The sequence below is a fragment of the Lycorma delicatula genome, chromosome 3, assembly GCF_047948215.1.
Source record: "Lycorma delicatula isolate Av1 chromosome 3, ASM4794821v1, whole genome shotgun sequence".
Taxonomy (NCBI): Eukaryota; Metazoa; Arthropoda; class Insecta; order Hemiptera; family Fulgoridae; genus Lycorma; species Lycorma delicatula.
In genome coordinates, this window is record NC_134457.1 from 164,816,505 (window position 1) to 164,841,383 (window position 24,879).

Genomic DNA, 24,879 nt, shown 5'->3' on the forward strand with positions numbered 1-24,879 from the left:
AGTTGCTTCTCATTTTGAAAGGAAATGACAGTCATTTTTTTTTTACTGTTAGGATATTATCAGTCGAGTTAAATTCAAAATTTCAAAGTTAAATTTAATTAACTATGATGTTATTTTAATAGTAAAAAGAAGAAATGATTGTCATTTCCTTTCAAAATTAGAAGCAACTTTTGTTTGAAAATTTTTATTCATATATCACTCTGAATATTATAATATAATCGACAACTGAAAATATTACATGAAAAATGATACTTTAATAATATATGTCATACTATTCATTAAAACTTTACAGCTATAATGAGTTTTTTCGATACATTTACATTTAATATTTAGTTCATTAAAAGAAGTTAAGAAAACCACGTGTTAAGGCCGGGCTGCTGAATTCTAAGCGATCATTGGTATAAAAACACAAAAATGTGGACGTTCTAATTTACTTGTCTCTTTAAAGATGTATGTAATTTATTATTTTACGAGCAGTTTTATATATATATATATATATATATATATATATATGTGTGTGTGTGTGTGTGTGTATGTGTGTGTGAGCGCGTGCGCGCGTTTGAATGTATCTTTTATAGTATATAAAACACTGTTATAATTACGTATTTATTAACATTAACAACCATAGGTATAGACTATACTACCCATCACGCAACATATTGCATTTCATAACTTTTGTTTACAATTTACATTTTTTTGAGCGTAACAAATAAAATGAAGTAAAAAATAATCAAATAACTAAGATTTTGTAGCGTTATAATAATTTTAAATTTTATTATCGTGGAATTTTTAGGATAGTTTAAAATCATCATTACTTGGTTTGTTTACTATCAGCAGTTACTACACGGCAATAAATGTAATGAATCGCGGAGGTAATTATTACTGATCGAACAGTACTATCGTTGCATTTTACTTGCATATATTCTGACAGCAATGCAGTGGTTATGGGTTTCTTATAATTCACAAACCAAATATCAGTACTGTTTCGGTTAATATATTCTACCCTGCTAGTTGGGTAAAATATAAGTTAAGTTATACCGTATACTCTGTATGGTCTGCCAATATATGTAAGGTTCAATAAAATTTCATGCATAAACATGAGTCTAAATTGTTAAAATGTAAATTAGTAAAATATTTTCCTTGCACGTATACGACCTACATAAGGGTTTTTGTCGGATCTCTGCTTCCTACCCGAAACCATAATATGACATAAATTTTAATAAATTAGGGCCTACTATTTAAGTTGTTTACATTTTATTAATTGTGTTTTTTGTTTCATTTTTTTTATTTCTTAAATTAGTTGTATTGAATTTGTACATGGAAATGTAAAATATTTTTAATATAAATAAAATATATAAATGACTGAGTGCAATTTAAAAACGGATGATGTAACTACTGAAATAGAAGGAAATTACATTACATACGTTTAAAGAAGCCAATGTAAAGAAATAATGGGAATAAAATTTGATCGATGGAAACTTTTTTTGTATTCATGTTTATTCTAATTTATAAAAAAAAGAAAACTGACGTGATGTATCTAGTGAATGAATTGTTTCTGAAAATAGAATAATAAATTGAACGAAACATTATTCATTTTATTTATTATAAATATGTGGTGGAGATTCTTCAATTTCGATAGAACTTAATAATAACACTGATAGACAAAATAAATGTTTTTAATGTTTCTCTAAATGTAATACCATTACTTGAATTGCGTTTTTCCGTACATTACAGATCTGTAAATACAATTTTTCAATCACCCTTAGTTTTAAATAAATTACGCTTCAACAAAAAAATGACGGGAAAGTATAGTTAAAATTTGTAAAATATATAATTTTGCATGGCCATACTCGTATTAGAATGGTTTCGCTGATGCTTTTCCTTTATAAATTTCCTCAGGCACATCCCGAGTTAATGTCCAACACTAATCGGATAGTATTCCATTTCTCTTTCCATCACCTAGATGTCTTGGTGAAAACGTTCGCCGTACTCGTCACTTATGTCTCCGAGGTTGTCCGGGAAAAAATCCAGATGTGAGTGGAGGAAATGTATTTTCAAACACATATTAAACCCCATAGCTCTGTATGAAGTAAGAAGTTGATTAACAATATTGTGATAAGTGCCGGATTTTTTTTACCGAGAAAACTTTTGCAATAGTCTTTAAATGAAGCCCAACCTGCACTTTCTACATTATTTAACATCGAGTTAGATACATCATCTTTGACAATTTCATATTTTAGGACCAACAAATATTCCTTCTTTAATTTTTCCTTCGCTTACGTTCGGAAATTTCTGCCTGATGTGAGGTTTATCAAAGATGAGAAAATATGTCAAGAACTATTATTTTCTAGAAATTTAGAGACAGATGCACATGGAGAAACCATGTATAATACACTGGAAATGTTTTGTGACGAAAATGAAATTCTTTTGAAGAATATTACGTCAATTGCTACGGATGGTGTTCCGGCTATGACAGGGCGTCACAAAGGCTTCATAGCATGTATAAAAAATAAACTTCCAGACGTGCTTGCTGTAGATTGCGTTATTCATAGACAACATTTAGTTGCTAGAAACCTGAGTGAATGCCTGCATCATCAGTGCAATTTGTTATCAGAGCAGTTAATAAAATTAGAAATGAATATAAATAATAAATAAAAATTCGTTAAGATAGAAAACGAAGGGAAATAGACACGTCTGCCCTGTAGTACACTCACGTGCTTGCATGTATTTGTGTTGATATTCCTCGTGCCTCTCCAACAGTCCAGAAATCTAACCCCCCATCCTGCTCATTAACTAACTATTTGTTTTAAATTGAACTTTATCTGAGTTTTATTTTGATGAGTTATAAATAAGACAAATTACTTATTTTTTTTTTAGGCAGAAAAATTGAAAACATTTTGAAGGCCACAATCAAACCGTTAGTATTTTTCATAGCTGAACGATAGAATTTACTGGGAGGGGGACTTGACTTGGCTTTCTGATAAGCATTGACGGTCGTCATAACAACCGTCATTGCTTCCACTGAACCGAGTGTACCATTTCCCGATGTTTCAGTACTTGCTCTTCTTACAGCAGATTGTATTACCCCTACTTTTTAACTGCTCTCTGTGTCAATCCAAATGAAGTGCCCCAAAAAAACATAAACTGGTTGGTTAACCAATTCAAAAAAAAGTTGAACATAAAAAACTGTAAAATTTCACTTTTAATAATTCTTTTCAAGAGGCAGGGATGGCATACACAGTTTTAATTATTTTTTTATATGTAGGTATATGTTACTAGTTTTACCCATAAAAAATATTAATGTTGATATACTTACCCTTAAATGTTTATGAATATTTGAAAATTAATTTTTTAAATTCAAATTTTGGCTTCATATAAATCTGATGGTGCTGGTGTAAAAAATGTCAAATTTGCACAACTTACAGTCTTTTTGTAGATGTTTATTGCAAATAAAGAAGTTTCTTGTATATTGTATTAATAAAAAAGTTATAACCTCTCAAAAATCATGAAAAACCTGTTAAAATCGATACCATTTTGACTCATAAATAAGTGCTACAGGGGGATTTCCTGTCTTCTTTGCACTTTACATTTTTCTATATATTTTTTATATTTAACCCCAATGTTGTTGAAGTTGATGTTTTCAATATTTTTAAAATAGTTTTTTTAAATTATTAATGAAAGGTTGTAATTTAATGATAACGTAACCAGTACCAGTAACCTAATATAATTTTTATTCAGAAATTCTTGTAAAGCTTACCCAAACTGAGATTTCAATAAGTAGCCTACATATTTTTTCAAGAATTCATTTTTATTTTTATATTGGTTTATTTTTGTAAAAACTATTGAACAAAAAATAAATTGTAGCAAAATTTTAATTATTCTTCAATGAAATAGCCCGTTTTTGTAGCAATGAAAGTTTATTATTTAGTGTGGTTAACTAACAGCTGTGATATCTCTTATGATAATTCTTTTGATATCGTGTGAGAACGATCCATCACTGTAGTTAGTTCAAGTGGTGTCAACTTTCTCAGGATAGTACAGATCGAACAGACTTTGTCTCGTAAGATTTTTGAAATGATGTACGTGGTCCAGCTGGTTGGAAAAAATGAACCTGCACATTGTCTTTTTCGAGGATAATATCCACTACTTTTCCTATCCACCACTGATCATCATATACACAAGCAATAGAGTCTTTTTTCTTTAGTGAAAGTGGTACAATACTTGACACAGGATGTTCTTCAGTCCTTGAAGTCTGAAGTAAAGTACCATCTTACAATGCCGTCTGACACAGGAACATGCTTCTGGTAGCTTCTAGTACCAACTCTTTCAGAGCAGTCAAAACGGTTTTTTAGAGTATCTGAAATCTTAGCTAACTCTTCTGATCTCATCAAAAAATACTTGATGTTTTTCACCTTGTGATTACAAAATGAATACATTTCATCAATGTTTAGTATCAGACTGTTTAATGCCCTTTCCAGGCTTGCATTACCACCTCTCGTTTTGTTGTTCCTCCCACACCATCATAGACGTTTTTCCCATGGGATGATCAAAAGAAGTGCCATTTGGCTTCAAGGTTGAAGTCTTTTTTGTGACTGCACAAATTAGCAAAGTTCTTTTTATTTTTATACTGGCTTGAAGTACCATCAGTAACATAGATGAGTATTTTAATGTTCTAACGCACTTACTTAATGTGGTCTGTTAGATGTTTTTGAAAGCAATAAAATGTTACTGTATCATGCTTACTGTGATCTTTTAAAATACAGACACTTTTGTGTTGTAATACATCATTTTCCTTGAAGTAGAACACAAGAGGGTGAAATGTGGCTTGGCTGTTGACCCAGTGGAAGCTTTGTATCTCATCTTGAACAAGAAATTAAAGGTTTTCTGCAAAGTCTGCCAACACCAGACATTCTTCTTCACCTAATTCTGATTTTTTCTTCTTATACCCAAGAAACTACGTTTCAGGCAAATCTAAATGCAATCAGATTTATAAAATTCACATGTAGTAAATGAGATTATTTTTATCACTTTCATATATGACATTAGCTATATGTATAAAGGTAAATATGCACTATTACGCCATAGGCCAGTTAATTTTTAAAGTATTCTATATGTTGGTGAATTTCTGTTTGTTGAAAAGTAATCCGAACTTCAAGTTTATTATAATACGGTCTTCTAAGCCGTTGGATATGCCGACATTTAACGAGTTTAAAATAGTGCTTATGGGTGACAAGGAACATTACACGCAAGACAAAGTGAAATCATTTATCTTAAAATTTATTCTAATTTTACGTTGAGAGAAACATATTTTCTCGATTTTTTCATTATAATTGGTCTGTAAACACTGTGCCAATTACAGTAGGTAAAAAATATTTTATTGATATTATTATTTCGTTTAACAGTGTGTAGTTGTTATTGTTGTATGATGTTATTGGTATTGTTGCGATGATGCATAGTTTCGACGATCATATGAATTATAGCAGTGATGTTCTGTATGCATGACTGTTCTCTAGCACTACTGCTCGAGTATAACACTATCATATTAATAATACGCAGTCGTGACCTTGTTTAGTAAATCATTTATCAAATGATATATATAACAACAGTCCGTTGAGTAAACGAATGAAGGATTGTCTGCTAATAACAGTTCATCTGTGATTCGAGGGTAGCGTACTCTCGTACCAATATATTAAATCAGAATTTTACTGGAATTAATTCAAATAAATCGAATTAATTAATTTAACTTGTGTTTGTACGTTAAGTAAAGTACGGTCTGAAAATATTTTTATTGAAACACTTTTACTTGTATTTTATTACGTTCTGAAATGTTTAAAGATATTTAATTCAATTATTCAACAGCTTTTTAATCAACTGAAATATAATAATCACCTAATGAAACTAATTAGTACAAATTTTATATTAATTAACTAACAGAAGAATATAAGTTTTAATAAAAAAATGCTATATTTAGAAAAGGGGAATTTGTTAAACAAGTAAGTAGAAAACGATTTCAATTTCAAACGATTTTTGCAATGAGTTTTCGCCGTACTTAAACGCAAAAGTGGTTAAATGAATACCAATTATGTTCGAAACTAATGCAAACATGTATCCTTGAGCTCACTGAAAATGATCAGCGTAACTAAACTAATAATATTAAATTTGCCGATCTCTGTGGCGGAGTAATAGCATCTCAGCCTTTCATCCGGAGATGCTGGGTTCGAATCTCGGTCACACATGGCAATTTTCATACGCTACAAATTTCCATTTCCATATCATATCCCACGCACAAGCTTCAAGCTTATGTGCCGATATCATTAAACCCTCCCCAAAAAAAAAATTATATTAAAACTGTTTACAATATATCATAACACTTACTGTTATTTCTTATCTTAATTAATTGTGTTGTAATATTTAATTTACGTATCATTAATTAACGCCTGGTTATATCGGGAAACAAATTATACAAGTAAAATTCTATTAATTACGGTAGCAACGGGTTTTTAACCCAAACTTATGCTGGAACGGTTTGATTACTTAATTTTCAAATAGAAGAAATGTGTTTAAATAAAATTATAGGAAATTACGGTAAAAGCAAATGTTTTAACAATTATTTTCTTAATTCCAAGATCCGTAGCAGGTGTATTTAAAATAACAAGCTTCTCTTTGAAGGTAGACGTATATTTTACGAACCTTGTGATAAAGATTTAAATTTTAAATCGTATTTTTGGCAACAGCATTAAGAATTTCAGTTTATTTGTAAAGTACGTTTAGAAATTAAGGCAAATTATGCATGTTTTATTAAATTAATTATGCATGTTTTAATTTCGGTCTAGCATTCCATAATTTGTTTAATATATATTATTAAATTAAATTATAGTTTTCCATTATTTTTAAGAAAATAGTTGGGAAGAGGAACATCCGCTGCCTCTTAAGAAAGTGTACTCTCATCACATAAGCCAGGAGAACAAATAATAGGTATTTACCTATCTTACAACAATTTTGATATGGACCGCTATGATCCGACAGTATTCTTCAACATAAAGCTGAGACTGCCTCCCAGTTTTAATAAACGTAATTTTTTTTATAAACGATTGCTTATCAAGTTATTAATTAAAATTAAGATCATAAAGTAATGATAATGTTGTTGTTAGAACTCCATATTTCGGTGCAACAAAACATATCCTGTCATTACTGAGATCCGAAATAGCAATTTTCTCTTTCATTTTAAACCGACCACAGTAAAAATTAAATTGATGTAAAAAAAGATCTCTTTAAAATAATTCTTTATGTAATCTATTAGCTATTAAATTATGAAACGTTGGAAATAAAATTTCTGGAAACGTAGGAAAAATGGGTAAGTTATTAGAACTCCCATACGATGTTTGCACGAATTTTTTTCTTTTATTTAAAGCTGTAGATACAGTTCCCAGATTTTTCCCCTTTCCTCCTGAAGCATTCTGTATAATAGCTCTATAGCTATGCTTCCTTTCTTTTTCCTGTTTAGCCTCCGCTAATTATCTTTCAGATAATACTTCAGAGGATGAGTGAGGATGATATTTAAGATTGTAAATGACCATTACTGAGATGTGTAGTTAATTGAAAGCCAACCACCAAAGAACACCGGTATCCACAATATAGTATTCAAATCCGTGTAAAAAAAACTGACTTTACTAGAACTTAAACTCTGGAACTCTCAACTTCCAAACCAGCTGATTTGGGAAGACGCATTCACTACTAGACCAACCTGGTGGGTTTCTATAGCTATGTTGCAAGAAGAAAAGTGAGGTAGCAGTCAAAAAATGTGATTTGTTCTTTTTTGCATTTCTCAATGTTTTACGAACCAGGAACCACAAAAAAGTGTTCGTACGTACGTATGTACGAGTACATGTGTTGTTTGAAACTTAATTACGTTTGATTGTAATAAATCAATTTTGATTAAATTTTGTACAGAAACTCGTATACCTGCATATCGGACAATTTGTTGATAACATTTTGAGTCAATATTTCGAGAGGGTGGGGTAGATAGTTTTTTGGAGTCATTTTCTCAAAATTTAGCAAATATAACCCCAATTTTTATATTAAGCTCATTTCATGCGTGCTTGCTATGTTACTATTGATTTTTAATTTCGCCTCAAAATTCCCCGTTCCTCAAAAGTTAAAAAAAATATATATTTTTTATTTACTGCACATTTTTTAACATAATTTTCTTGTACATCTTCCTAGTCATCGTAGTAGTGCATGTGACTTCTTTTAAGTAATGCTTAGTAACCCCAAAAATAATACTTTCGGAGCAATTTTGTGGGGAAAGTGCCGATCAAAGAATAGGAGAAATATCGATTTTTGGAATTATTTAAATTTTTTTTTCAGTTTGTTCAAACTTTTTTAATATAATTAAAAGTTTATATAATAAATTATAATATAATAGAATTTCATCCTTCACCCCACAAAAAAGGTAACTTTTTATTGGTGAAACATTTATCAGTGGATTCATTTTAGTTTTTTCCATTTGTTATGATAGTAAACGTAGAAAATTTTCTTGGAACGTGCTTTTGGAGCTGGGAGAGCAGAAAAAATAAAAAATACTCATTTTTTTATTTTTTTTTTTTAATTTTGATTTATTAAAACATATTATGATAATTCTACAATAAAACTCTTAAACCTCAACAAAAAAAAGATATCTTAGTTCGTAACTTTTTTCATGTATACATTACTTTCCATTATATAAGAATAAATAATCAGTGCTAGGAAAATATTACAACTTTGTTGCCAGCTTTTTTTCTCTTGATGATACATAATGTAGGAAGCGATTTCAATTTTTTTATTTTAAACTCTTCTTAATAGTTTCCAAACTATTTTATTGTTAATTAATGTTGTTAATTTTAATTGTTTATAGAGCCCATAATTTTAATTAAATTACATTTATAAAAACAGTAATTAATTATATTAATATAGTATATTAATTAATTTTGTAGCATAATTAATTTCATAAATAAAGAACTTATTTGTCTAATGAAGTCCTAAAAAATATTTGCATAAATTTGGGGTGTATAATTCTTTTTTACAATCCAATATAATCAAACCGCTTTGTTTCTTTTACAGAGATCTTAATTATATTTTTATGTTAGTTGTTAGTAATGAAAACTAGCGAAATCCTATAAAACGTATACGAAAAGTTTATTAGGACATTTTTAAATGTTTTTAATCGGCGATGTACAAAACATTTGTTGAGTTTATCGTCGTTAAAGACTTATTTAGCACTTGTAGTAGTAGGAGTATATTAACCTCAACGGAAGAAAGTAATGTCGTTAAGTCTTGCTCAAATTAATATTTAACTTCTAAAATGTTGGTTATCTATATTTTTCTGGGCTATTATATGAAATAGCGTGAAACTTTTAATGTGTAGTATCATCGTGGGCCGGGAGGAAGTTTCGTGAACTTTGAGTCTGGATGACAAAATTCCTGACGGGCCACGGGGTCTTTCGTTCGTATCTGTGTGGACGCAGAAGAGCTGAAGGCCCCTTCTGCCCCTACTGTCGAGAGTTAGACACGCCGGAACACGTGATATTCTAGTGCCCACGGTGGAACGCCGCGACTTTACTGCCGTAACTGGCATCTCGAGGTGAGGACCATCGTTAGAACGATGTTACGCAGTTCGGTAGACTTCGACGCTGCGACGGCTTTTGTGTCAGGAATATTGCAAATGAAATATCGGAAAGCGATGGGGTGAGGGACAGCTCCGTACGGAGCTGCTCTTCCCGGCCGTTCCCGGCCGCCCGTGCTTGCACGGGTGGCCGGGAACGGCATAGCCGGGCCTGGCGTTTCCGTCATCTGGTGGCTAGAGGCAAAGGCAAAGGTTATATTTAAAATGTTTATTTCCTATTAATGATTTAATTACAAGTCGATCTCTGCAGCAGAGTGGTAGAGTCTTGGTCTTTAATCCGGGAGTCCTAGATTCGAATCTCGGTTAGGCATGCCATTTTTCATACAATACATAATTCCATTTTCACATTTCCACTACAAGCTTCAAAGCTTCTTTGGTGAGTCATCAAGAAAAAAGTAATTTTGGGCAGCGATAGATTTTTCACACCTCCTGTATATATTATAATCGAAAATCCTTGTTTATTTTAATTCAAATTTTTGTATTTTACTTATTATTTATTCCGACTTCGTTATTAATATTTTCAGAAATTAATTTATACAGCTCTGCTTTATCACAATCTGTACCATTTACACTATCCAGGAAGACAGTTCAGTGGTATAGATTTTATTCTTTACTGGCCTATTTTCAAATATGACTGATCACCATTAAGTTGTATTATTTTTTTTCTTAATTTTCAGTTTTAGGAACTACTTTTGAAAATATTGGTCTTTTGTATTTCATTTCTTACTTCTTTTACAACCCGTCACAAATATTACATTAAATTATTTATTTCATCATTATGTATCCAGTTTTAAGAGTTTCTAAAAATAATAAATTGCTGGCAGTTTTATTAACATTACATCATTAAAGATTTAATGCTTTAATTAAAATTTTTATTTATTTGGGTAAGTGATTTTTATTTAACTCTTCAGAAGTCAAAACCTTATAAATATGTTTTATTTTCTAAATTAAATCATAAATTAACGACTTTTTCTTCAAATATTATCATCGTATGCTTATTATAAATTAAAAATATTAAATAGATATTTTAAATTTCTAGTCGAACTTGTTCTTTTAGATAAAAACAGTAAAGAATAATATATATTTTGTAAAGTAAATCTCAATATTATGATACTTTTATTTATATATCTATGCATATATAAACCCACATAATTATTTATCACTCTGTATTATATGTAGTTTTATAAATAATATATATATATATATATATATATATATATATATATATATATATATAGAGAGAGAGTTTATTATCTAATATTAGAAAAAAAAAATAGGAAATGAGTTATGACGAGTAGAATATGAAGACGGTTTTATATTAAATTGGAGAAGAAAGAATGTAGCGGAAAATTTCTACAGGACGAGAAAATAGTGTGTTGATTGAAAGTATTATATCAAAAGTACCGCATCTCGATTTATTTAATTTTATAACAGAAGGCAGAATAAAATTTAGGAACTGTAATGATAGAAAAAAGAAATCAAGGTAACTGAACGTATTGGATCTAATAACTACGCTAGGTTAAAAAATTGATTAAAATTGAATAAAGAAAAAAAATTGTGGAATGATTTTGTATGTTATTATTTTTTTATATTTTATCGCAATATTCTTAATTTAATGGTACAATGGTATTATTATATGTTCTATAGATGGGTGGAGTCAGTTTCAATGTCATATATTTTGGGTTATTGTAATATTATTCAATAATACTTTGGAGTTATTTGTGCACATTTCGTTAGCGTGCAAATTGGGTTCATGTTTATGAAAATTGAAGAAAGGTAAATACTTGCTTAAATTACTGATGAATAATCCTCTCTTATAAATATATAAAAGATTAGTATACTGTAGAATATACAATTTAATCTAGTAAAATAGATTACAACTTATACTTCGATATTATTCAATTTTTTCTTTATTGGACGGTGTTGAAAATTTTATTTTTGAATTAAGAGATTTTTTAAAGATTTCCTAACACCAGTACTTAAAGTTAGTATTATCTTAGTAGCGGTATTAATCTAGACGTTTTGCAAGAATTTCACAAAAAAAAATTCTGATAGAAACAAATTTCTGATCACTGCTTATTCTTCTTGGTTTGTATGACAGAAAATCATTATAAATTGGAAAATAAAAACATGTGTAATTTTTTTGATATTTTTTAATATAAAATGTATGATATCCTACCTACTAAAGGGTATTAGTATGTCTGTATGTCTGTGCGTCCTCCTTAGCGTACCACCGGGATATACCGATCATTAGCGGAAAACCCCGATTCTTTAGTACATGTCTCGTGGCGGTCAGGTGTATACTTGTTGCAACCCACCGGGTTAGTCTAGTGGTGAACACATCTTCGGAAATCAGGAGAGTTGAGAGTTCCATCGTTCAAGTTCTAGTAAAAGCAGTTACTTTTATACGAATTTGAATACTAGATCGTGGATACCCCGGTGTTCTTTGGTGGTTGGGTTTCAATTAACCACACATCTCAGAAACGGTTGACCTGAGTCTGTACAAGATTGCAGTTTTTTTACATTCATACATATCATCCTCATTCATCCTCTCAAGTAATACTGAGGTGGTACCGGAGGCTAAACAAACAAAAAATTATTTGTATACTTATTATATTATTGCATATCAATATATCGCATATATATATCGATATGTATGCGAAATATATATTAATAATAAAATATATTATTATATATTACGCTATTATAATAATACAGCGTATTTTCTAGCAGTACAAGAACTAACGTTTGCATACAAAAGATATACTCTTGATGATCCGGTTATTCGGTAATCCGATCATTCTCTTTTTCCAAAATTCAGTTATATCTCCGGAACGGTACAACCAATTTAAAAAATTCAAACAGCGTATTTAATCGCAGTACAAAGGATAATGTAAAAATTATGAAAAATAAATAAGAAATCGAAATGAATAATTAAAGCACGGGAAAAAAAAATAGGAAAAATATTTTAATTACAGTAATTTTTCGTAATACGCAGTTAATCTGAGACGCAAAAATGAATCGTGTCTTGAAAAACTTTTCAAGACTATAAAAAAACATACATTTGGCTGTACCTCATGGGTTGTGTGGAAAATAGTTACAATTATTTTGTAATGTTTTAGTGAATTTTATAACTAAAGTTAAAGATATATATTTTTCCACGACAAATAAATCAGTTTTCAAAAACTGGATCTCCTTTTACCCCCGAAAGAGCACAGCGAAGCGATGCCTAGCTGAACAGCTACTGTTTTTATACGACTGCTCAAAAAGGAGTGTAATGTATTTAGGGTGTATGTTTGTTTCACCGTAACAGCTCAACGGCTGAACCTACTTAGATGTATGACCCCGCGTTGGAATCCTTACTTTATCTGGAGTGTCATAGGCTATATGATTATGTATGCTGATTTTTAACTAAAAGGCTAAAAAAAATTATACTTACGAGTCTAAATCGATAATCGATATATTTTCAGTATCGATTTATTTGTATTAAAAATAGTTGTGTTTTAACATCTCCTACATATTGAATAAATGATTTACGGTAGTAAATTTTATTAGTTTATTTCCCTCGCACTGTTACAGTTTCATGTGTTACTTATTAATTTATTAGGACACAAAAATACCAGAAGATTTATATAATTTTTATAGAAAAAATACATTATATATATATATATATTTATGTAGTGTGATTACATTTATACAAAATGATACCTACAGGCTCTTTGATTATCCTTTATTGTATAGCAATGTCTGTCACCCACACGCCGTGTTCAGAATGCGCTCATTTGAAAATCAAATGCGAATTTCAAAAACCGTGCCCAGAAGACATTTTGTTTTTTTAGTTTATTTTTGGCAGACGTGTTTTTTATTTTAATTTTTAAGATTTAAAATTTGTTTCAATTAAGATTCGTAGAATTGTTTCGTGCAACATAATGTGCTTTATTCCGGTTTGATAAAAATATACATCTAGTAATTACAAATTACTTCAAAAAAGGAAAATGAAATTTTCACAATTCGCCATTCTATTTAAAAATATTTCTTCAGATTTGAAGATTGGTTCTAACATGAGAATTAAAATCAATTATAAAATAAAAGACGTATAATTTACATTGAGATAACTTTTTTTCCTCCGTTATTTATGAATACGAATTAAAAAAAAAAAGACTGAAAAAGTAGGCTACATTGTTTTTTGACTATATTCGAATTTAACGTGGAAATACTTGTTTCAAATATTTGAAACAGTCGACAATGTTTGAACAGTCGACATGACAAGTTAAATGTGTAGCTTCATCTGGCGTAAATGAAAACTCCCAGTAAAAAAAAATTTAATGTGAACACTACATTACTTACTTGTACGCTTATTAAATTACATATACACATATTTGCTGAACTTCATTAAAACATGTTTCATTTGAATGTGAGATACGATCCTCCAATTCTTTAATAAGTGGACAGTTAAACAATTTCTGAAATATTTGTTTTTATTAACTTCAAATATTTATACAATTATTAATTCAGTAATCTTACCTGAAATATTAGGATAGAGTAAAAGTCGCTTTATTACTCTTTAAATAAATGTAAGATTACGATGAAACTAATAATAATTCTATAAGTTTTTCTTTCATTCAATTTCAAGCTATTAATTTCTAAAAGTCATTATCGATCATTAAAATATATTTGAATTTTTCCATTCATCGATGAGAAATTTTGCTACAGAATTTCGCTTTCCCAGAGAAGTGAAGTTTCAGGACTTTGCGTTTCATCATACTAGTCTTAGTATATCTAACATAACATAACATCGTACCTTTTGCTTTTTTGTTATCGATGAGTCGGAGAAATACCATTTACGCAACCCCCATAAATGTGGAGAGTGTCGGACTCGCACGGGTTCGACTAGATGTTATGTGTACCCGCACATAAGATGTTATGTGTATAGTCTATGTATACCCGCACCCTAATGACTAAACTCCTATCTCACCGTTTCTCCCCCTCCTGGACCGGTCTTGTAGTTAAGCATTGCGCAGCCCCAGGAGATGCCCTTAGGGTCCAGGAGTCCAGTCCCCGTGCATCATCACTGTCGCCTATCCGCACAATTGCAGACGCACGATGGCTCCACAGAGGGCTGACCTTCGCCCCTTCCCTCTCAAGGCCCTTTCTTCGCTTGAGTCACAGATATTTTATACGCAACTCTGATTCCTTGCTGGAAGATCTTCAATCCTCTTACTGATTTGGGTTCTAAATCAGGCTCTTTCCCATTCTCTCGCTTTACTTTTCAGAATACTTGTTGCTAGCTGTACTGCCTTGTCCCATTCCGCTCTTCCAGACGACATGTATCGAACTGTTTCTTCCGGAGAAAGTCAACTTAATTATAACTATTAGGTGTGCTCAACGGTATCTTCAAGATCGCAGTACCTGCAGAGTGGAGACGCTCTCCTGCCAAATCGATGCAGGTAGGCTTCAAACTCGCCACGCCCAAAATGGGGTTGCGTGATACAGAAACCTATCTCCCCCAGTCCTTTCTGCACCCATACATCTATTCTCAGAATTAATTTATGTGTCCATCCACTATTAGCTGAGGTGTTCCAGGCCTTCTGTCGCTCGGCCAGAAATAAGTCCTTAGCCTCGGTCTTAGTCATACCAAGATAAACCCATCTTTAACCTTTTTTAGCCGCTGCAGGGCAACCCGTAACCGCCTAAAAGACGTTGAACTGATGTGACGCGGCGATGGCTAGACACCACCCTTCAGCATTGTCCACTCATTGTACCTTCCCGCCGGGGTTCCTACTGGTTCATTGAAGCGACACAACCTCCGCTTCTGGATACCATGGAGCCCCTCCCCAGTTGCGCTACCCTTCCCGTTCCTACTTCTAATCGGGGTCCGAGTGTACTTCCCTTGCATCCTCCCTCGACCCTTGCGTGCGCTCCCTACAGACCTCGAAGATGCTTCATACGTCCCGACCCAGTCACTCTTGCTGAGCCAAGACATCCTTAGCAAGAAGGCTACCTCCCTGGCTCTGAACTGTTCCGCACTTCGACTCCTCTGGCTATACTATTTTGTTAGTCAGCTGCCTGTTTGTTTTTTTTTTTTTTTTTTTTATTACCGCCACCCATGATGTCCAGATATCCATGTCCTTTACCAAATGCTACTCCGCATCCCAGAGCACAGCTTCTCTTACTTTTGTTTTGAGAATTTGTGTTGCAAGCGTAGAAACATCACTCAAAGGCGTCTTCCCTGGAGCATGTATTCCAATAATGTCTCCGGGGTTATCCAGCTGAGGTCATGCAGCATTCTTATTCCCTCCCATCTTCTGCATCGGAAGAATATACATGCTTCGACGTGTCTTCACTGCTACAATAAGCAGAATCTGGAGACATCCTTTTACCGATCCTGAAGAGATAGGCACCGAAGGTCCCATGTCCAGAGAGCAATTGACTCAGAAAGTAGCTTACTTCCCTAAATCCTCTTTGGAGCTACGGCTTCAGGCGTGGTATGAGCCGCCTAGTCCATTCACCTGAGTTCGACGCCTCACATTCGAATTGCCACTCTTCATTTCGCTTCCGTTTAGCCTCCAGCTTCGGTGTGCCGTCATGAACTGTCTTGATCCCAACGCTCTGAAGCAGATTGGCGGGACTCCAGCTACCACCTCTGCTGCAATCCTGGATGTGGTCCGATATGCTAATACGACTGATGTTAGCGCGCCATTGTAAAGAAGCCAGCCTGTTGGCGATACGCTTAACATCTACACCTCGAACCACACTGGGACCGCATATAGCACAATCGATGTGGCCAAGGACAGCAGTACCCTGCGTTTACTCGCCCGTAGCTCCTTTCGGGATGCCAGGAAATCACCCAAGTCTACTAGGACCTTTTCTACCTTCTCCGTAATTCCTTGATGTGGAGGGTGAAGCGGCCAGATCGGTCCAGCCATACGCTGAGGTACTTTGCGTTCTTCTTTTCTTGTACCGTACGATCGTCGACCCGTACCCTCATCCTCCGCAGATGTCTGCGACCGGCTAAGGCCACCACCGCCGTTTTCTGCGGAGCTAATCTCAGCTTCCTCTCTCCGAGCCATACACTTACTCTTCTAACCGCTTTGTTGGCCGTCTCCTGTAGTAGATCCTCCGTCCTTTCTGCCGCCAACAGAACCTGAAGATAAATGAACCAAGATAAACCCACCGGAGCATCAATGGTCGCTGCCGCATTGGTAGAATCCCAGAGATAACCTCAATATCATTTCGCGAAATTGTGTGGTATGCGGCCGTAATGTTCAACGCAGCACTTCTTCGAAGCAAGCATATTTTATCTAAGTTCCTTTTCTTTTCAAGAGCCTCTACCCATGCAGGGACGGCATAAAATATGATTGAAGAAGCCACCATCAGCATTATACATCGTCTAGAAGCACGAGGACCTCTGCGGTTACGCATAAGCTTACCGATAACACCATATTTAGTGTTACTATGAGTTATTGTACAACTAAAGACCAAAAATCTTTTTGCAATTTCAGGCTTCTTTTATTATCTATATTTTTTCCAGGTATTCGAATTTTAAGAATAAATTTAACACTAAATAAAAATAAGAATAAGAATAACCGTAGCACGGAATAAAATCTTCTGGAGTAGAAAAAATCAATTTTTACAAAATATAAAGTTGGGAGATCCCTTACTTGACATCTATGTTAAAATTTTTGTTATATTTCCCAGTGAAATCACGTGAGAAAGTCGACTTGAGGCTTAACAAGACTACACTTCATTTACATTCATACATATTATCCTCATTCATCTTCTGAAGTAATGTCTTACGGTGGTTCCGTAAGCTAAACAGAAAAAAAGAAAAAAGACGTGAGAAAGTAAAATTGGTAATCATTTATTTTTTTCTTTTTAAATATTAATTTTCAAATTATTTTATTTTACAAAAGAAAGAGTAAATAACCTGTATATGTAAATTTAATTATATTAGTGTTAGGTAATATAAAATGTATATATATATTTGAAATAACTTTCATGATAATCTATATTACTTTCAGTCGGTTTATATTATATTTACAAAGATATTTTTCTATGTTATGGTGGTTTTTTATTATACTTGATATATTATCGATATTTTTGTGGTGCAAAAATAAAAATTTTCTTACTCGATTTTTACATAATGTAAAGAAAATCCATCTTAAGACGTAGTTAAAAGAGAGAAAGAAAGACATCCTAGTGATAAAAATTACACAAAGCTACTATGTATATATGGATATGAAGAGATTCTATGTACCTAGGGGATGTAGGTAACAAAAAGGACGATTCCTGGTAAGACAGAGTAGAAAAGAAGTATTATACGTGGTGAATATATTAAAGTAGACGGCTTCTTAGGAAACAAAAAAAAAGAAGAAAAACCGCAACCGAAAGAGGAGTATCCTACCCTAAAAAAAAGTATTCATACGTTGTAAACTAGTTTTTTTTTTATCTTGTATCTATGATTATAAAACCTATTCTGTTTGTAATCCCATTGTCTTTTCATTTTTACAAAGTTAGACTTCTTTCTTTATTTGTATTTTTTTTTTTTAAATGTGATCTACGTTAAAAAGTTTAAACATCTGAAAATACTTTTTTATTAGTAGTTCTGCAAAGAGAAACTCATTCTGTTTTCATGACTTAACTATTTAGATTTAAAATTAAATTTTATTAAAATTTTTTTAAAAATAACAAAATTGTCACTGTTTTCTAGGCTATATTTTATTTGAAAAACTGTAACGCTGATTTATCATTGCCAAAATGATACTTCCACTATTTTCCAGTTTTATTTATTTTTTTTTAATAAATGAAACGACCGAGCGAAAAATAATAAAAAATAAGTTAAATTAAAAAAATTAAATCGAAAGGCTTATATAAAATGCCAAGCATAAGATTTTTAATTCTATTAAGAAAAGGAGAGTTATTAAAAAATACATGCAATAAATCATAGCTAGTCTTCATTTACAGAATTGCAGTCGATTCTTAAGTCGCAACGAACATTTTATTTTGAATAGAATCAGATTTATTCTCTGCAAGTTCCTTTTAAAAGCATATATAGAATAAACGACATTTCTATACATACTCTGAACATTCGGACTATTTACAGATATTTTTCTTAAATTCTGAAAACGCAAAACTTGAATCACAAATAGACCGATATAAGTTTGAAATAAAAATTGAGTGTTATTTTGAAACAGTATTCTTACATACATTGAATTCATAAAACTGTAATAATGATTCTGTAATAATAAAATACATGTTATCTTACTGTATTGTAATTTATAAATAAGGAAATAAATTTAATTTATTTAATTTATCAAAATGAACTTCTGTTCTTTAATATCTAAAATATCGTTCCACAACTGTTACGAATAATTGTTAGTTTTTTCTTTTTCTATAACAAATATAATGAATGACTTATACGAGACTGTAAATAAAGTAATGAGACTATTTTTTTTTTTTTGCAGTCAAAGTGGCAACATTGTAAAATTGCTAGTAAACATATAGTTATATGAACAGCTGATTTATATTAGGTATTAATATTGTTAGTCTATTGTTGCCACATGAGACGTAAACAAACTTTTCGTGAAACGAGTTTTCATTGTGTGTTAAAAAATGAGTGAAACTAATTATGAGCAACGTTGTGCAATCAAGTTTCGGGTTAAACTCGTTGAGAATGCTACTAAAATTCTTTCAAAATTGAAAAGGGTATATTGAGACGACGCTCTGTCACGAGCAAAGTTTTTAATTGGTTAAAGCACTTTCAGGTAGCCGGGAATCAGTTAACTTCCCAAAAAGGCAAAAATGAGGAAATCAAAACCATGCTAATTTATTTCTTCGATAGTAACGGCCCTGTTCATAAGGAATTTTTGCCTACAGAACAGACTGTAAATCAGTATGTTTACCGAGAAATTCTTGAAAGACTGTGGAAAAGAGTTGCCCGCGTGTTTTTGGCAAAGAAAAACATTCGTGTTGTTCCTCAACCACCTTATTCACCTGACTGAGTCCCAGAGACTTTCTTCTGTAGCAGACTTTAAAAAACTTCTCAAAGGACACCACTTTGGAACAGCAGAAAACATTAAAAAAAAAATGTAACAGACCATCTGAAGGAAACTCCAGTTTCTGAATTCCAACACTGCTATTAAGAGTGGGAAAACCGTTTGAAGTGTTGCGTGGCTTCCCAAGGAAATTATTTCGAAGGTGATAGAGTCCATGTAATTGAATTGTAAATAAAAAACTTTTCTGAACTAGTCTCATTACTTTATTTACAGACCTCGTACGTGAAATAAAAGTATAAACGCGAGCACGTGTGCGCGCACACACATAGTGACATTATATTTCTACCTACATATAACAACTGTAAACGATTTTAATTTCTTGTATGTATCACGTTTAAAAATACATCAAACTTAGAAATATTCATATCTCGTGATGTAACTGATTTAAAGGTGCTGGATTTTATTAAGTTTCTTCATAAAACTTTACCGATCGGAACTAAATGATATTTTTTGTATGGAGATATCAATCTTTTGGATTACAAAAAAAGCGGTAATAAATCATAATACTTACACTATTTATAATGGTAATATCTATATATATATATATATATATATATATATATAATGAACAGACTGCGGAGTGAATAAAAACGGCCGGTAATGCAGGGTATGTTAGGGTTGATCGGCGAGAGATTTTCAACCGCCGATCAATTTCAAAAGTATTGTCGTCGATTTAGTTAGAAATCTGCATAGCTAAACTCAAAGGGGACGAAACTGCTAGCTCGCTCGTGCTATTATATACTATTAGCCATTTTTTTTTTTAAACTGTACTGAGTGCGCATAATTACTCCACCCTGAAAAGATTTATTTACGATTGTGATTTTTTGTGCAGAAAATTAAAATCTCATCATTTAATTTTACTTTCCATTCCATCGGGAAGCAAATTTTACGATATCTTGGTTTTCAACTTGATCGATGTCTTGACATGGAAACTCCACGTAAGAGAAAAAACATGAATATTAATTTTAAGGAAATGTACTGACTGTTGAGCAGATCACAACTTTCGCTATCTGTCAAACAGTTGTACACGACTCTTCTGAAACCGATTTGGACCTGTGGAATCCAGTTTTTGGGTATTACTAGCAGCAGCACGTTGAGATGATACAACGATTCCGAAAAAAATTACTGAGAAGCATAAAAAAAGGGCCTTGGTTCATAAAAAAACAGTGAGATTCACGAATATATTCCAGAAGCAATACAGCGATTTGGTACAAAGTATAAATTGCGGCCAAACAACTACTTGAGTTACTTAGCTATTGTTAATCTTCTAGAGAGTAGTGAAGACATTAGAAGGCTGAGAAGACTTTACGTGTTGGACCTTAGTGACTTTATTTGATTTGAATTTCCGCTGTTTCATCTGAGTGTTGCCCATCAATTCATTATTTCACATCATCCAATTTTTGTTGTTATTTTTCCTTATTAATTTTAGTTTTATTTCCACTTTTTTCGGTCGGTGTTTATTAATCTTTCGATTGTTTCTGTTTTGTGTTGAGCTACTAATGGTAGTGTTCTCTGACTTAACTTTATGTGTGTACTTAAATTGAACTTTCTGTATAGGAATATTAGTACCGGTACGTAATTTTTGAGGAGCTTCGGTGGAAGCATCGCTGCACGTAATTTTTTTATGTGATAATATTTTCTTACTTGCGTTGATTTCTTTATTATTGTAACCGAATATGAATTTTATTGTGAGACAAAAAAAAATTTACTATAAAGTGTTTTAGTTTTAACGATGAAAGTAAATATTTATAGACACGTTAAATATTACCAAACATTAGGTATAAATATAAAAGATAGTCATATAAAATTCCTCCGACATAGGTTGAAAGTTATAAACATAAAAGCATCTTGTTGCAAATAAACTGCTATGATAAATATTTATATATAGACTGCTTTTCTAAGCATTCATCCTATTTTATAAAGGATGTAGTTAACGGGTAGGTTCTACAAAAGTTAGTCAAAACTTTTCAAATGAATTGAGTCGCCGCTTTACTTTTGATAAAAACCTTTACATTCACTACTACTAATATATGGGTTGGCTAGCACTTAAGTAGGATCCCCACTTGTAAAACTTTACGTTGTGCGTTATATTCGGCGCAAATTTATGTGTATTTTAACACATTTATATTAGTGTGAAACTTTCCACCGCAAAATAACAAGCAGAAAAATTTTCGCCGCGTTCTGACCTGTTCGCCAATAAAATTTTTTTACTCTCATCAAAGAGATTTATGCCACTGCATGGTAGTAGTGCGGGGTAAATTTTTTTAGTGATAATTATTCTATGTTGTTTTCTTTATATTGCGTTAAAACTCAAAATAGAGAATAATCATATCTTTTTTAATGAATAAAAAATGAACTGCATTCGTTACTATTACAGTCTAATTAAGGAAAAAAAAAGACGAGAAGCACAAGAAGAAATATCTGTCAGTTTTAAAATCAAGATTAAAGAAGGTTATTAATATTAAATACATTTTTTAAAGTTTTTATTTAAAGCAATCTGTTTTTTAATTTTTATTTTTTTTAGATTTTTTCTTTCGAATCTCTTGAGCAGCCGATGCTTAATATATTCTTGAATTAATATTAACAACTCTTATTCAATTAGATGCGCAACTTTCGTAAAACTGCTAGTAAGAAAAAAAAATCTGCAAATAGCACTTATGCAGTAGAGCAAAACCGATGTAAATTTGAATCAACATGCACGAAGCATTACGTAGATTTTCGTTTATTTGTCTGTGAATTTGCAAAAAAATTATCAGTAAACGGCATAATTTTTTTCTAATGTGAATCTGGCTTTAAGCTGAACGAAGTATAAACAAAGCTCAACAATGTTTGTTGTTGTTAGATATATACATTATTACAAATAAATACAAATCCGGTCTGCTTTGTGACTTCCACGGTTATACTTTTATATCACCATCCGGCATTTTCCAGGTAATGCCCGTTTTTTCTCATTTAATTTCAGTTATATCATGTTATTGATCGTGCAGTATCATAAATAAGGTTTGAATTACAACGGAAATGTTAATTTTAAATTTATAATAAAGTATTGTTTCTTTTTAAAAAATAAACTTTGCTTAAAATTTAACAAATTGGCTTATTTCTTCTTTTGTTTACATTTGTTGGTATAATATTACCAATATATTATTGGGTACTTATTACAACAGCTTTATTTAAACGGTAAGTTATTTCCTGATGTTCATATAATATTATATTATAGTTATAGTGTGCAAACGTTTTAAAAGTTAGGTCTTTTCTAAAGAAACTTTTTTTTTGTCAATTTATAGTTTAGGTAAGCAGTACTTATTGTAAAACCGTCATACACACGGAACCGTGAATTGTCATCTTTATGCAAGTGGCCCTAATGGCACTGGTTCTGAAGTATTAAAGTTAATATTCTATTAATATAACTTTCAGAAGACTTGAATTCTTTATTTATTCAGTAAAATGTACATAGATTCAGGGGCAATTAAGCAAAAGTTATCAATGCAGTTCTTAAGAGCTATCAATGCACGCCTCTTAAAACTTCTTTTTTTGTACATTTGTTACACTGTGTAAAAATTTATAAAAAAAATTGTATTTATCAAACAAATTTTAAAATGTTAATTGACTTTGAAAAAAATCTATTTTATTTGTTAAATAAAGCTTTAAACCAGGAAAAATTCAAATATTAATATTTCATTTAAAATCACATTTACATAATATTCATTAGTAAAAATCCCAATAAAAACTTTTTGTTTGACACAAACTAATTAATATTCTTTTTAAGATAGAGGATAAAGAATATTAAAAGTAATTCTGTTTTTTATAAAATAAAAAATAGTGTCATTTGACCTGTTACGTGTGTAATGATCTGTTAATATTTTTAATAAAGTTTTTAATGATATTTCATTTTATAATATTACAGCTAAGAACATTAAGGAATTATTATAAGAACGACTATGATTATGGTTACGTGAATATAAAATAAAGGTTGAAAATTAAAGAATAAAAATAGAAAAAATTTCATTCCATTTCAGCCGTATCACTTGGTTGACCTACTTTGGAAACCAATGATATCACGATATTATTTTTACTGCTGGATTTTTCATCTTTTTTGTGCTAGTTTAAATTTGATATTCTATTTTCTTGCTTCTTACGCAGCTATATTTTTTATTGATTACTAATATAAACAATTATTGATTTTTCAGTGATGCATTTACGTAAATTTAAAAATAGAAATAAGAAAATCTATAACTATGAGTATCAATCTAAAATTAAATTTGTATTGACAGAAGTATGAATCACGAGATACAATTATTCCTATTATTGTGTGTATATTCCTAATTCCATATTATTACAGACTATTACCCTACATTTTAGATTGAATTTTTTTTATTAACCGTCTTTAAACTTTCTTTTTTTTGACTGGATTGTGGTGAACGTGTGATGATGATACACTATAATAGTGAATATTATTTTGACACTGAAGAAAATAATATGAAAAAACTTCTCTTGAATCTTTCCATATGATATACTGGCATCCCCGTCGCGGCTTCGCTCGCGCTACTTACGGTTGTGAGAACTCATCGTTCTCATGTGAAACTCATGGTTGTGAGAATAATTATTAGTTATAACTGATTACCCGTTCTTCCTACTGGTAAAAATGTACTTTGTCAGGTTCTTAGCGTTACGAGACAGATACCACTAGGAGGTGAGGTGAGCGTACTTCATTTCTCTTTTTCTATTTTTTAATAACTTTTATGTTTTTAGTCAAATAACCCAAGGCAGTTGCAGCCAATCACGTCGTACGTATAGTAGGAGTAGGTATGTTGGTAGAGTCGCCGCTCTGTACACCATCGCACCCCATTAAAAACCAGAAATTAAAAAAAAAAAAACGAAAATGGTTTTTAAATATTTATTTGAAGACTATTTGCAAGCCCAGTCTAGTGAATATTTCGTTTAGTATTGTCGGAAGCGGGGAAAATTTGCAAACATTTTTCAAATCGTTTTTACCTTTCTTCACTCCTTTCAACTTCGAGTTTTGAAAAGTTTAGAAATTATTTTTTATATATTTACATGAAAATTACACACACACACACACACACACACACACACACACACACACACACACCAAAGATCTAGTTAATATCTTCGTTAACGAGAAATTAAAAAAAAAGTAAATTT

At 31.5% G+C, this 24,879-nt stretch overlaps 1 protein-coding gene across 2 annotated transcripts in view; it reads left to right on the forward strand.

Moving 5' to 3' along the window:
- LOC142321013 (limbic system-associated membrane protein-like) overlaps nucleotides 1–24,879 on the forward strand; it is a 1,017,196-nt gene that overhangs the window by 795,764 nt on the left and 196,553 nt on the right. The window lies entirely within an intron of this gene.